Source organism: Eretmochelys imbricata, chromosome 15 (genome assembly GCF_965152235.1).
Source record: "Eretmochelys imbricata isolate rEreImb1 chromosome 15, rEreImb1.hap1, whole genome shotgun sequence".
NCBI classification, from domain to species: Eukaryota; Metazoa; Chordata; order Testudines; family Cheloniidae; genus Eretmochelys; species Eretmochelys imbricata.
This window is the reverse complement of record NC_135586.1, coordinates 752,712-768,034: the sequence shown is the minus strand read 5'-3', so window position 1 is coordinate 768,034 and position 15,323 is coordinate 752,712.

The window sequence follows — 15,323 nt, the reverse complement described above, 5'->3', positions numbered from 1 at the left end:
GGGTGAATCTGGGCACGATGTCTCCCAGGGAAGGTGATCCCAGTGCTGGTTGTGGCGCAGACGGGTAACCCCAGGTGGGGGTGCGCTGCAGCCTCCCATGTGCCTGTGCAGGACAGGCCACGAGCCAGTTCCGGAGCCAGGGTGTTTCAGCTCTGGAGGTTCTTGGTTCATTCCCCACTGTACACGCCAAGATGGCAGGTGTTACAAATGCCCAATCAACTCAGGCCTCGCCCCTTTGCCACAACGTGCCCCACAAAAAGCAAATATTATAGAACAGAGGATGGCAGCTAGGAATCGTTTTACCTAAACTATTACCACCCATGCGATAACACAGTCCAGTGCATGTTCCAGATCCATGGGGATTTCACAGTAAGTAACATCTGTGAGAGGCATTTGGTATCTATTATTTATCATTTGTATTACTGTCATATTTGGGCCCCACTGTGCTAGTTACTGTACAAACACAGAGAGAGTCCATACCCCAGAGAGTTTACCACCTAAATAGACAAACTCAGTTAACAGAACCCATGTTCCACTGGGCTGCGCTTCCATCTCACCCGTTAGCTCTGTCTTCTCCTCTTTCACTGGATTTTGTAATGTCTCAACTAGCCCAAATGAGGCAAGGGCTGAACTTGTGATGTTTCAGCTCCTGGATGGTGGCCATGAGAAGCATGCATCTCACTTTGCTTTGGCCCTAGAAAAGGCGGTGTGGGTAAAACAAACAATGGAGACCATGTGTACAAATATGAAGATACGCCGGCTTGTTCGAGTTTCTTTTAGCCTGAGCGTGCAGCCCCAGCATGTTGGGGGTGTCCAGCTCGGTCCAGCACATATGTTTCGTGTATCTGAATTAAATGTCAATGAGCAGGACATGGTCAAGCAGCAGCTTCCAGGGTGGAGTAAGTTCCCACAGCTAACTGCGCCCGCACTAGCTGCGACTGCATCAGGGTGTGTGCAAAACCCCACCCCTTGCAAGTGGGAAACTTGTACACGCAGCTCAAACAGCTGTATTGTGGGATGCTCCACTCTACATGGACAAAAGGATTGTTAGCAGCAAGAAAAACCAACAGCAGTTGTTGGTGGAGGGGCATCGTCAGGGGAGCTCAAGTGGCAGGCCCCACACTAAAGTGGGGATCACATTTTGTCCCCAGGCTCTGCTTGAGGCACTATCTTCAATCTGAAGAGTTAGCAGGCAGCGTGTCCTAATGGTTACTGCCCTGGGGGGAGTTAGCAGACCTAGATACTAATCAGAGCTTTAACACTGATCTATTGAGTGACCTTGGGAAAGTCTTTTTGTCAACTCTTTGTGGCAAGGATTGTCTCTTTCTGCATTTGTACAATACCTAGTGCAATGGGACCCTGAGCTCAGTTGGGGCTACTAGGTATTATTTTAATTACTAATAATTACTAATAGATACCCAAAATTCCCCTGCTACAGGCAGATGCTACTTGCTGTAAAAACTCCATTGAGCTGGTACATGTGCTGGATTGTGTTATTCCCAAAGCCATTTAGGGGATTTAGCTGCACTAATCTCACCAAGTTCAATGGGAGTTTTGTAGTTTAATCCATTAATTAAGCTTTGATGCATAACTTTAAAATCTGCTACATTGCCTAGAAAAGTCTTTGCCCAGAAGATCGTTCCTGTTTTCTTTCTGAATATCAAAGACATATGAACAGGGGTCAGAGATTCTAGGATCAGCTCCAAAAGCCATCACTCTATGTGAGGAGTGAGAGTGGACACTGGTTTGGCAGAAAAATGATTTTTAAAATCCCAGAAATTATCACCAATTCTTGCAAAACTCCTGTGTGAGTTAGCCCAAGCGCCTATAATGGTCATCCTTACCCCAGGGGAGGATGCCAAAGAAGAAAGAGTGAACCACCTGCGTCAATTTGGAGTCGAAGATTTTTGCTTAAATTCCCCAGAAGCACCTATTATTCATTTGTGTTACTGTATCAGCTAGAGGTCCTACCTGAAAGGAAGACCCCATTGTACGGGGTGCTGCACAGACACAAGAGACAGTCCCTGCCCAAAACAGCTTAAAATCTGAATAGACAAGAGAAGAAAGAGAGATGACATGACCAAGGTCACAATGCAAGTCAGTTTGTAGAGCTGGGAATGGAGCCTAGATTTCCTGAGCGGCAGGCTTATGCCCTACCCACTAGATCACACTGCCCCTCATAGCAAAGCCTGTCATCTCTGGATTGGTAGGTCTAAACCAGGCAGGAGCCCATCGGAAGATAGCATCAATCATATAGTCAATGTGATGCATCATGTGCATTACATAGAGCTTTTCATCAGAACAGCTCAAAGAGCTTTACAAAGAAAGGCAAGTAGTATTGTCCTCATTTTACAGAGGAGGAAACTGAGGCACAAATACATGAAGCAATTTGCCCAAGGTCACTCAGTAGGCCAGTGGCAGAACCAGGAATAGAAGCCACCTCTCCAGAGTTCCAGAGCAGTGTGCTAACTTGTCAGTAATTCACCTTCCCCAATGAGGGAGGTGCAATTTTCTCACTTAACAAGGAAAAACCATTTGAGTGGGCTGATTGACTTTTTAAAATTAATATGGATTTGGGAAGGTGACAGAGGGTGGCTCAAGACAGGGAGTCTAAAGAATTTGGGGTGAGATTTTTTTCAAAAGAGGGGCCTGAGTCCCCTAAATTCAATGATTCCAAGGCCAGAAGGCACCATTGTGATAATCTAGTCAGGCAGTTCTCAAACTGTGGGTCAGGACACCAAAGTGGGTCCCAACCCCATTTTAATGGGATTACCAGGACTGGCTTAGACTTGCTGGGGCCTGGGGCCAAATCCAAAGCCCAAGCCCAACTGCCCCGGGTTGAAGCTGAAGCCCAAGGGCTTCAGCCCTGGGTGGTGGGGCTCAAGTTGCAGGCCCCCATTGGGGCTGAAATCCTTGGGCTTCGACTCCCCCCCCCAACCCCACCTGGAGCAGTGGGGTGGCAGGGTTCAAGTGGGCGCAGGCTTTGGTCCTCCCTCCTGGGGTCATGTAGTAATAGGGGGTCACAGTGCAATGAAATTTGAGAACCTCTGGTCTTGTCTGACCTCCTGTATCACACAGGCCAGTGACAGGTCCCACAATAACTCCTAGAGCAAAGCTTTTAGAAAAACACCCAGTCTTCATTTACAAATTGGCAGTGATGAAGAATCCACCACGACCCTTCATAAATTGGTCTATTGATTAATCACTCTCACCATTCAAAATGTGCACCTTTGTTCAGTCTGAATTTGTCTAGTTTCAACTTCCAGGTGTTGGATTGTGTCAGACCTTTCTCTGCTAGCTTGAAGAGACAATTATTACATATTTGTTCCCCAAATAGGTACGTATGGGCTATAATCAAGTCACCCTTGGCTCAAGAGGTCTCAGCCAGAGTAGTGCCCGACATGAAAATTAAGACGATAGGAACATTCTTCTCCAGACTGCAAATCGCTGAAATCTGGATCTCTGCTCTGCTGAATAGGTGCCTCTCTGCAGTTCATGTTGGCTGTAGAACGTGCAGGACCACTGGGAAGGACATGCACAAAAGTCCCCTATATGCAGCTGATCCTGTTTCTGTCTCGTTCAACTGAGTCCAGTGAACTCCCGGTCCGAACCCTGAAGGAATCCTGCCTGGCTTTCAGGGTATAAAATCAACCTGGGGCCCGGAGTGGCTTCCCATTAACTCAGCCCCAGTTCTGCAGCTGATTTCTCCATCCTCTTGGCCTCTGCATATGGATTTTGACACTTTGGAATACAGATCCCCAAAATGGTAAATCTGTGCGGTCCAATCATAACAAAGATAAAAGAAGATCAGAATAACTGGCATGGCCTCCTGGTTTCTGGGCTAACAACTCATTGAAATGGAAGTGTTGATTATTCTCTGCCTTTCAACATAGTCCTATACCCCATACTATCCTATACTAAGGATTTGCCCTGGTTACAGCCATCAATGTGGCTGCACCCCTGGGTTAACAGGCACAGCAATTACTTGATGAAATTAAACTAGCCCATTGCAAATCGCAGCTTGACCTTCTACACTAGAGGTTGTATCTGTGCAGCTACGCTGATGGCTGTATTGGGGCAAATCCCCAGGCAGATTCAGAGTATTTAAGGCCAGGAGGGCCCCTTTTGATCATCTGGTCTTGATCCCATGTATAACACAGGCCAGAGAACCTCCCCCAGTAATTCCAGCATTTAGCCCAGATATGGCAGTGGAGCTGAAGCAGGCTAGCCAAAGCCATGCACAGAATATTCTCAGGGTTCTTTTCGAGAGGCAAAAAAACCTCACGTCTGACTAAACAAAGCATGGATGAGCTAAAGCGGAAGAAGGAGTGGGCAGATGCAGTTTCTGCTCTTCCTTTTGGACTAGGTTCCTGAGTCTGCTGGATTAGAGAAGCAAAAGCTCTCACCTCATTCGGAATCCATTGTGGGTCTGGTTGTATATGCCCACAGCTCAGCCCCACTCTGCTTCAATTTCAAAATGAACTTGCTGGCTGGCTCACATACCCTCCAATTCTAGTCATGTTAAAAAAGACCATGGGGTGGGGCTCTCATCTCACTCAACCTTTGAAACACCCAGCTTCCCCCCAGCCAGTGCTTCAAGCCCAAGGAAGGATTGCACACACCGTCTTATTGCCATTATCCCCTTGCGCCATCTCAACACGGGGGCTGGAACAATGTGTATAGTGGGGGGGAAGGGCTGAGAGCCATTGAACCAAACTGCAAACCCTGTAGATGATGAAACCCCCTTCAAGACGGGGGGGGGGGGGCGAGGGGGGGCTGCTACACCCCTGCACCCTGAGTTGCAGCACCTGTGCATCTCAACCCACCTGGTATGCCTCACCATCCAGCCTTTGGGGCAAGGCCTAGCATTTACTCTGGGGCTCTCAGCACTGGCCTGCAGTGATGGAGAGATTTGCCATGACTAACCATGAGAACTGAGTTAGGCCAAAGCTGAGCACTATCTAAAGATCTCACCTCATATGTTAGCATGCCACCAGCAATATGGGGCCCCAATCTTGTCATCCTTTAGGTGCTCTCGCAAACAGCTCGTCAGCACCATTCTCAAGAACAAATTCATTCTGGCTGTGCCAGGATTTTAAGGTCAGCGGATTCCTGAGGAGCTCAACTCAGGTTCCGTATTCCACAGCCCCTGCACGTTACCTTGTGTAAAGCACCTCTCAGCTTCGGGCCCAGAGGCGAGCTGCCCAAGTCCTGGCTCCAGCTGAAACCCTGCTGCTAATGGCTTGAGCTGACCAAATGCTAAGCTCTGCTGGCATCTGTGCCAGGCCAGAACCAGAAGAGTTCTGAAAGGTCAAGGAGCCTGCGCACTAGGGACTGAACTGGCAAGGTGGCTCGGGAGAGCACGTGCCCCAAGGCCCAAGTGAGCCGTGGATGCTGTAAGAGAAGGGAATTATTGGTCAGACTATTGCATCACACCCTTGGTTCCCAATGTTCTACGAGGGAGTCGCCCTAGCATGTCCCGCAGCCCACTAGCACAGCTGAGGAGGGCCTATGGCCTAGCTGGCTATTCAGCCCCTCAGGTCCACTAGTTCTGCTTTTTGTATTAAGCAGCACCCAGGGGCTCAGTCAGGAACGTGTTCCCAGTGTGCCCTGTACAGCTTAGTGAGAGATCCTGGGCCTATTTAAGTCAATGGCAAAACTTCCATGGATTACAATAGGGCCAGGATGTCATGCGCATACTAGAGTCCCAGGCCCCAAGGGCTTATCCTTCCTTATCCTTCGGCCGTCTAAGAAAAGCCTTGCCATTCCTATGGGAGCACCCCGATACATTCGCTAGGCTAAGCAACACCAGGCGTGGGATTTAAACCCTCGTGGTCCAGGGCACGAGCCAACGGCCCGTGGAGCAGGCTGTTCCTTAATTGTCCACAAGGGGGTTTCTTGCACTGTTGTCTCAAGCATCTGGTGCTGGCTGCTGTCAGAGCCAGGCTGCCGGCCTACGTGGACTCGGGTCTGATTTAAAGTGGCCACTGCTACATTCCTATCCCCAGCCATCTCTCTGATACACGGGTCCCTGTGACTGGGGTGGGCACTCTCAGAGGTGGTGGGATGCCAATGGGCTGTGATGTTTAGACTCAGCTTATTGCATCTGTGAGGGAGGTCAGTCACTGCTGTGCTGTTCCAGCCCCTGCAGCCGGAGCAGCTCGCTCTCCCGCGGCCGCCAGCCGGAGGAGCTGGATCTCCGCCCGTGTCCACAGGGCTGGAGGAGCTCGCTCTCCCTGCCCCAGCCCTGGAGGAGTTCTGGGCCTGCACTGATTCGGGGGGGGGGGAAGCATGCCCCTGCTTGCCCCCACCCCTGCTCACACCCCTGAGCCCCTCCAATCCTGTTGCTGAGATGGGGCAGCCAGAAGAGCGGAGCAGCCATGGCACCTGCTGGCTTCAGTTCTGGAAGTCAGCCCCCAGACACCAAAATCAGTGGCCACCTTTGAATACCACATCACTAGGTCTCAAAGACTTTATAAAGGTGGTTGGTGTCATCAGTTGGGGAAACTGAGGCATAGAGTGAAGAACTGCCTTGCCCAAGGTCACCAGCAGACCAGTGACAAAGCCGGGCCTAGGATTCAGGTTGTCTAAGTCCCAGCCCAATGCTTGAGCCCTAAGCCACATTGCCTGGGTGGATAGACTGAGGAAAGGCTGACCAAGCGATGGAGAGGGGAAAGTGGCTCGCTCCTGACATCCAGGGTGGGGCTCTGGTGTGTGGTTAACTAAAACACCTCATCTCCAGCAAGCAGCAACGTCCAGGTCTGAGGTCAGAGTTCCCCACATCTGGCGAATGTGACATCAAGGAGAGTTTCGCTAAGTAGGGACTGAGTAAGGAGCTCAGGACTTCACCCACAGTCTGGGGAAGCCCAGGATTGAATAATTACAGCCATAAATTCCCCTTTGACTCATGGAGATGAATGATCCTTCCATACCAAGGACTGAGATTCTGTGGGCTGATTCTCCACTGCCTTGTTCATGGCAATTAGCCAAGATGGTCATGGACGCAGCCCCATGCTCTGGGTATCCCTAAACCTCTGACTGCCAGAAGCTGGGACTGGATGGTAGGGGATGGCTCACAGGATAACTCCCCTGTTCTGTTCGTTCTCTCTGAAGCACCTGGTACCGTCCACTGTCAGAGACAGCATCCTGGGCTAGATGGGCCATTGGTCTGACCCAGTTTGGTTCTTATGTTCTTGCCAGCACTTGAAGCACCTGCTTAACTTTAAACAAAGACTTGAAAGCCCCATTGACTTTAAATAAAGCCTGTGCATAAGTGCTTTGATCTCTGCAAAGTGGGCGTAAAAGGCCACTGGAGCAGAATGGTTTGAAGATTGCCAGAAAGGGTTGGTTTGTTTGCAAGTCCTCCAGTTGTTTTGTACATAAGAAGTTCAGGTCTTGTCTACCCTGGAAGACTCTCTGGCCAGCTGGAAAACTAGGAGGAATCTGCCATCACAGGTACTAGTGAAATGAACCAAATTAACTGAAGTGGGGAACAGCTCATCTCCTTAGGAGTGAGAGACAAGGAATAACTAGAGGAGCACATCACAGGAGCTGGGAATGTTCAGCAGCCGGACTAGAAGGAGCTGCAGCCTACTTCTGACTTAAGCACGTACCTTGCTCAGGGCTTTACCAAGGAAACAGCTCCTAGGGAAGGGCTGAAATACCCCCTTTCTGGGAGGGCAGGGGTCTGGGTGTGGGAGCGGGCCCAGGGTTTCAAGGAGCCTGGCGTGTTTCAAGTAGTTGTGTCTTTTTGTTGCCTTCTTTGCTACAGTGCTGGAGATTCTGAGACAGGCCAGAACTGGACTCGGGGCACCAAGGGGGAGGAGGCCCAAAGACCTCACTGTTCTGCCTCCTCCCCTAATCCTGGAATGGGCAGCTGGGCATCAGGCTGCTCTCCATTAAACTGGCCTGTAACGACCCTTAGGGCTCATTATGCCAGCAGGGCTTGCCCAAGTGAAGCATGCACCAGCCATGTACATGTCTCACTCCTGGCATGACCCTGACCTGTCCCTCACACTGGGGGAATCCTTAGCAGCAGACAGGCTGAAGTCCTCTCTGTGTTGTTGGAGACTGGGAAATGTCTCCATGGTCCTGTAAGAAAAGCTTAGATGCACTTTAGACATCAGCTCTTTCCTTGGTTAAAATCTGTCCCAAGGCAGTGACATGCCGTCTGGCCACTTCCAACTCTTCTTTTATCAATAGCGATTTAACTGAAACCCGGCTGTTCTAACCTCAGGGAAATGGTCTCCTTGCAAAGGATCCCACACTTCTGGCCCTGTAAATCGAGAGCTGAGAAAGCTCCCAGTGGATTCCGGGGCACTCAGAGACACAGTCACAGAGCATGGACCATACCAGGCCTTCACTTAAAAACAAGGGCATTTGTGTGTTTGTTTTTTGTGGGCCTCCATTCTGGACCCTGCCCAAGGCTGGGTTTTGTTTTGTTTTTCATCATGGCAAATGTTGGGGGAAAGGCAGAGCTTTGTCGTGGCGAATGGGCAGAAGTCACAAATTCAAAGGAAAACTGATTGGAGAGAGAGTCACACATTGTCACTAAGTGGAGCCAAATCTTTTTCATTTTGCAGTGGGCGTGATTTGAAAACATTTCATCCTAATGTGTTCTTCTGAAGAAAATGATTTAAAAACCCAGGTCTGGCGCAGATTTCTTTACACTGAACAGAAAGGGCTGGAAATTTCAAAAGGATAATAAGGGCCAGATTTTCAGTTCTGCTCTCATTTAGATAAATAAATGGCCAGGTTTTCAGAACTGCTCAGCCCGTTGGATGCAAATGGGATGCCGGGCTCCCTTAAATATCCAGCACATAGAGACAGGTTTCAGAGTAACAGCCGTGTTAGTCTGTATTCGCAAAAAGAAAAGGAGTACTTGTGGCACCTTAGAGACTAACCAATTTATTTGAGCATGAGCTTTCGTGAGCTACAGCATCCGATGAAGTGAGCTGTAGCTCACAAAAGCTCATGCTCAAATAAATTGGTTAGTCTCTAAGGTGCCACAAGTACTCCTTTTCTTTCAGCACATAGAGAGTACTTCTGTATAAATACATGGGAATCTCGCTCAGCAGCTCGGGTTACAAAAGCATGGGCCCGATTCCCCTCCCTTACATTTATACAGAGTGCTCATAAAACCCCAGCACCGCTATCTTTGGAGAATTCTCATCTCAGGGTATTTTATGCCCTCATGGTACAGATGAAAGAGGTGCAAGGCCCTGGGGGAAGCAGGCCCCATGACTTGGCAGGCAACCCCCTTATAAGTCACTGGTTTCAGAGTAGCAGCCATGTTAGCCTGTATCCGCAAAAAGAAAAGGTGGACTTATGGCACCTTAGAGACTAACAAATTTATTTGAGCCACACGTCCTCCTTTTCTTTTTATAAGTCACTGTTGTCACAAAAGTCCTGGCCATGGCAAACGTACAGCCTTAGCCAGAATGGAGCAAGGGCACCCAGTTTTGTCACCAATGTGCTAGTGACCCAATGGCCCAGAGTCTCTGCTGCAATCAGTCCCCACGGGGCAGGAGCCACTTACAGCTCCCTGATCCTCCAGCCAGTTTTACACCATCCCCGTCCTCATCATCTGCCCAGGCGCTAAACTCTGCCAAGTAAATACAGGTGTCTAAGGAGCCATCTACCAATCAGGGGTAGCCAGAGCATGCTCCCACCCTGCCCAGCCCTCACTACTCACTCTCCTGGTTGCTCCAAGGGCTGGGGACATAGGAGCTGGCTTTGCCAGCTACATACCTTTTGGAAACTCTCTCCTGCCAGCAGAGGAGATGTGGCCAGGTTCTGTGCCCATTGCACTGCCAGAATGCATAAGAACGGCCCTACTGGGTCAGACCAAAGGTCCATCTAGCCCAGTATCCTGTCTTCCAACAGTGGCCAACGCCAGGTGCCCCAGAGGGAATGAACAGAACAGGCAATCATCGAGTGATCCATCCCCTGTTGCTCATTCCCAGCTTCTGGCAGAGGCTAGGGACACCATCCCTGCCCATCCTGACTAACAGCCATTGATGGACCTATCCTCCGTTAATTTATCTAGTTCTTTTTTGAACACTGTTATGGTCTTGGCCTTCACAACATCCTCTGGCAAGGAGTTCCACAGGTTGACTTTGCGTTGTGTGAAGAAATACTTCCTTTTATTTGTTTTAAACCTGCTGCCTATTAATTTCATTTGGTGACCCCTAGTTCTTGTGTTATGAGAAGTAGTAAACAACACTTCCTTATCTACTTTCTCTACACCAGTCATGATTTTATAGACCTCAATCATATTTCCCCTTAGCCGTCTCTTTTCCAAGTTGAAAAGTCCCAGTCTTATTACTCTCTCCTCATACGGAAGCCGTTCCGTACCCCTAATCATTTTTGTTGCCCTTTTCTGAACCTTTTCCAATTCCAATATATCTTTTTTGAGATGGGGTGATCACATCTGCACACAGTATTCAAGATGTGGGCATACCATGGATTTATATAGAGACAACATGATATTTTCTGTCCTATTATCGATCCCTTTCTTAATTATTCCCAGCATTCTGTTAGCTTTTTTGACTGCCGCTGGACATTGAGTGGATGTTTTCAGAGAACTATCCACAATGACTCCCAGATCTCTTTCTTGAGTGGGAACAGCTAATTTAGACCCCATCATTTTATATGTATAGTTGGGATTATGCTTTCCAGTGTGCATTACTTTGCATTTATCAACATTAAATTTCATCTGCCGTTTTGTTGCCCAGTCACCCAGTTTTGAGAGATCCTTTTGTAGCTCTTCGCAGTCTGCCTGTGTCTTAACTACCTTTAGTAATTTTGAAAATTTTGCCACCTCGCTGTTTACCCCTTTTTCCAGATCATTTATGAATATGTTGAATAGGACTGGTCCCAGAACAGACCCCTGGGGGACACGACTAGTTACCTCTCTCCATTCTGAAAACTCACCATTTATACCTACCCTTTGTTTCTTATCTCTTAACCAGTTACCAATCCATGAGAGCACCTTCCCTCTTATCCTGTGGCAGCTTACTTTGCGTAAGAGCCTTTGGTGAGGGACCTTGTCAAAGGCTTTCTGAAAATCTACGTACACTATATCCACTGGATCTTTTGGTCCACATGCTTCATGACCCCCGCAGAGAATTCTAGTAGATTGGTGAGGCATGATTTCCCTTTACTAAAACCATGCTGACTCTTCCTCAACAAATTATGTTCATCTATATGTCTGACAATATTGTTCTTTATTATAGTTTCAACCAGTTTGCCCGCTACTGAACTCAGGCTTACAGGGCTGTAATTGCCGGGATCACCTCTGGAGCCCTTTTAAAAATTGGCATCACGTTAGCTATCCTCCAATCATTTGGTACAGAAGCCGGTTTAAATGATAGGTTACAGACTACAGTTAGTAGTTCTGCAATTTCACATTTGAGTTCCTTCAGAACTCTTGGGTGAATACCCTCTGGTCCTGGTGACTTATTGCTGTTTAATTTATCAATTTGTTCCAAAAACCTCTTCTAATGATACCTCAGTCTGGGACAGTTCCTCAGATCTGTCACCTAAAAAGAATGGCTCAGGTTTGGGAATCATCCTCAGCCTCAGCCACATCCTCAGCTGTGAAGATCGATGCAAATAATTCATTTTGTTTCTCCACAATGGCCTTATGTCCTTGAGTGCTCCTTTAGCACTTCGATCGTCCAGTGGCCCCTCTCATTGTTTAGCAGGCTTCCTGCTTTGATGTACTTAAAGATAAATTTGCTATTACTTTTTGAGTCTTTGTCTAGCTGTTCCTCAAATTCCTTTTTGGCCTTCCTAATTGTATTTTTACACTTCATTTGCCAGTGTTTATGCTCCTTTCTATTTTCCTCACTAGGATTTAACTTCCACTTTTTAAAGGACGCCTTTTTGCCTCTCACTGCTTCTTTTACTTTGTTGTTTAGCCACTGTGGCTCTTTTCTGGTTCTCTTACTATGTGTTTTAATTTGGGGTTTACATTTAAGTTGAGCCTCTATTATGGGCAGGGGGCAGGGCCGAGAAGGCGCAAAGTGTTTATCCCTGAAGCAGCTCTATAGGATTTCACATGGTCCACAACACATCACAAGCAAATTGTTCCAGCAAAGCTCCCCTCCAGCACGAGATGCGGAGACGCCACACATCGGCTCTGGTGAAACGGACCGCCCTCTGCCACTGAGCACCAGTGGAAAAGAGCCAGCGTTTAGAAAACAGATCCCATGCTCTTCGCACAATGTTCCACTGGCTGTTTGGGAACCATCCCGTGGGGATTCACGTGCCTGCCTGCCACCAGACAATAATTTCCAATCTACCAGTCCTGCCTGGTCCCCAGCTGATCTCCCCTGGCTTCCACTGAGTCTAAACCAGCGGCATCCCAGCACTGCTCCCCAGGTCCCGTCATGAGATGTCTTGTATTAGGGGATGAAGACTAGCCCGAAGACATGTAACTGGCCAATCACTGCTCTCCTAGGCAGGATTGCTCTGCAGGGCAGCGTACTCCCCTGTGTTAGTTTCCAGCTGTCAGCTCTCAAGGCCAGATAAAAAGGGCCAGAGTTAATGGGGTGCCCTGTGTTAAACACTGCCATAGGGAGACCTCCATTCCCTGTGATGCAGGGTGGTGCAGGTCCGTCCTGGGATGGCCACTGAGACCAGGTGGATTCCCCCTAGGAGAGATGAGGTGGCAAGCACAGTGCCCAGTACAATAGGGTCCTGAGCCATGGGTAGGGTGCCTAGGCGCTCCCGTAATGCACCTAATAATAACATACAGCGCCCAGCACAATGGGGTTCTGAGCCATGACTAGGGCACCTAGGCGCTACCATAATGCACCTAATAATAACGTACAGCGCCCAGCACAATGGGGTCCTTAGCCATGACTAGGGCACCTAGGTGCTACCATAATGCACCTAATAATAACGTACAGCGCCCAGCACAATTGCGTCCTGAGCCATGGCTAGGGCTCCTAGGCACTACGATAATACAAATAAATAAATAATAATAATAATAATTAATAATAAACTCATCTCATCATCATCTCCACTGTGCCCTCCCCCGGCTCTGGGCCATCAGGGCAGTTTGATCTCCACCGAGAGAGGGCCATAGGAGCTGAGCTAGCATCAAGTGCAGAAGGGGTGTTCTCAGCTGACACAGCCCCAACTACCCTGCTTCCTGCCTTGCCAAACCAGCACCAGCCGCTTTGGAAACTGCGGTGGCTGCCTGTGAAGAGGTGGGCCGCCAGGCAGGGCATGGACTCTCACAGGAAACCCACAGTCCTGCTCCCACCCTTATTAAACATGACTATACAATCTGCCCCCTGCAAGCTGCATGAATCCTGCACCACACTGGACTGGCTTCCCCCTTGGGGCCGTGTTCGAAAGCATCAGTCACTCGTAGCGGAGATGCCGCTCCCCAGTGAATGAAGGCAGCATATTACCTCAGTCCTTGCATTTGATGCCCGTGCAGACAACGTCCTCTTCGGAGCTCAGCTGGCGAGCACTGGACAGACGTAGAACATGAACCCGGCCACTGCAGCCTAGGGCCTGGAGCGTGTCCACTGGCTGCAAAGGAAGCTGACACTGGCTGCTTCATTGTGACATTTCTCGAGGATCTCTGGCGCTTGCCTCTTGCAGGAGAAAGGGTGACCTCCTCCGTGGAGCAGCTGCTGCGCTGGACCTTCCTCAATGGCCCTTTCACGGGGTGGCCCAGTCGAGATGCTGCAAGTTAGGAAGTTGTTGAGCTAGAATGAGGAGACTTCATGCCATCAAGTTTGACCGTTCCCTAGCAGAGTCAGGCAGTGGGCACTGGCCCTTTGGGTGAGCCCAGAGAGTGTACAGCCCTCATGTGCAGCCGAACAGTGATCCTTCCAGGGACTGACTCACAGCGATGGCTGATTCTCCAGGGCTCTGCTCTGGGCAGTGCTGACCGGGGCCAGACACAAGGGAATGACTGACTCCTCGTGTGCTCATGACCAGACGATGCGTGCCTTAGGACTTTTGACTCAGACAGCCTGATTCTCCTCTCCCTTGTACCAGTGTAAGGACATTGACTTCAATGGTGGCACTCCTGAGTTACATCAGCAGGTGGAGCGGCCCATCCTGTACACTTAGGCAACCCCTTCCCAGGGCAGAGAATAAACAGCCCTGCTCAAGGCAGGAGTCTGAGGCTGCTCACCGCAAGGCGTGAGGGGCTGGGGCCCAATGTCTTGTGCCTCGTGTGATCGCTGCACCTGTGCTACGGGATGTAAAATGCTCTGCGTTTGATGTGTGTTTCACGCTCCCTTTGCACAGGTATAAATGACGAGGGGCAAAGCCAGGGGAGAATCAGGCCTCAGATCCGCTGCTCACGTGCCAGAGTGCCAGAGTGCAATGGCTTTTTGCAGGGCGTCACACTGGGTGACGTCTCTGTTCGGAGGAGCCCCTGGGTTGGGTCGCCCCAGCTGGTGTGACTCAGCCCAGCCCCGCTGATGTTGGCGCACTCCCGCGGGGTCCGGCCCCGTTTGGAAGGTTGGGGAAAACCAAAGGAGACATGTGGGCTTTTGGGTTCGGGGGCTCTTTGCAGGGGCTGTTCTTCAGGATGGAGACTCCACTAGACTCTGTGTCTAAAGGGCTCCTGGCGACTGATGCGCTGTGCTGTCACCTGGCCGAGCCCGGATCAATGCACTACAAACCCTGGGCGACGAAGCACCACAGGAAGGGCTGCCCATGGAAGGATCTTGGCAGCACGCCGGTGCCCTCTGATTGGTTCAGGTGCACTATTTAAGCCTGCAGGACAGTCCAAGAAGCTGTCTGTGTAACTTACCAGTACCTGGCCTGCTGCTACTACAGGTCCTGCCCTTATTCCCTGCTTTGGACCCCAGCTCTGTGCTTCAGTGCAGATTTTGACTCTGGTTCCGACCTTCTGCTTGACTCCTGCTCCCTGACTGTGGCTGGATGGCTGCTCTGACCACTAGGGCTGACTCCTTGGCCCACCCGCTAGGCCAGGCCGCCCAAGTCCCAGTCACGACACTTTGGCTGCACACCTGTGTCACTCCGTTGGCTTCTATGGAGTTACTTCTGACTGTCAGCCAGGACAAGGAAGCAGGATGAGGCCCTGGGAGTCAGGCATTGACACAGACTCCTGACGGATGTGAGTGCAGGGCTCAGGAGAGTCAGTCCACAGACAAGATACAGCACGAGGAGGATCTGTGTCACCGGAGCGGTCAGTGTGCCTCAGAGGGCGAGGGGGACTAGAGTCTCCACGTTCTCTTTCTGGGGTTTGAAATCATTTTAACCTGACTCCAATATCACCCACGTGTCCTTCTGTGACCTCAAAACCATCCACGTCTCCCCAT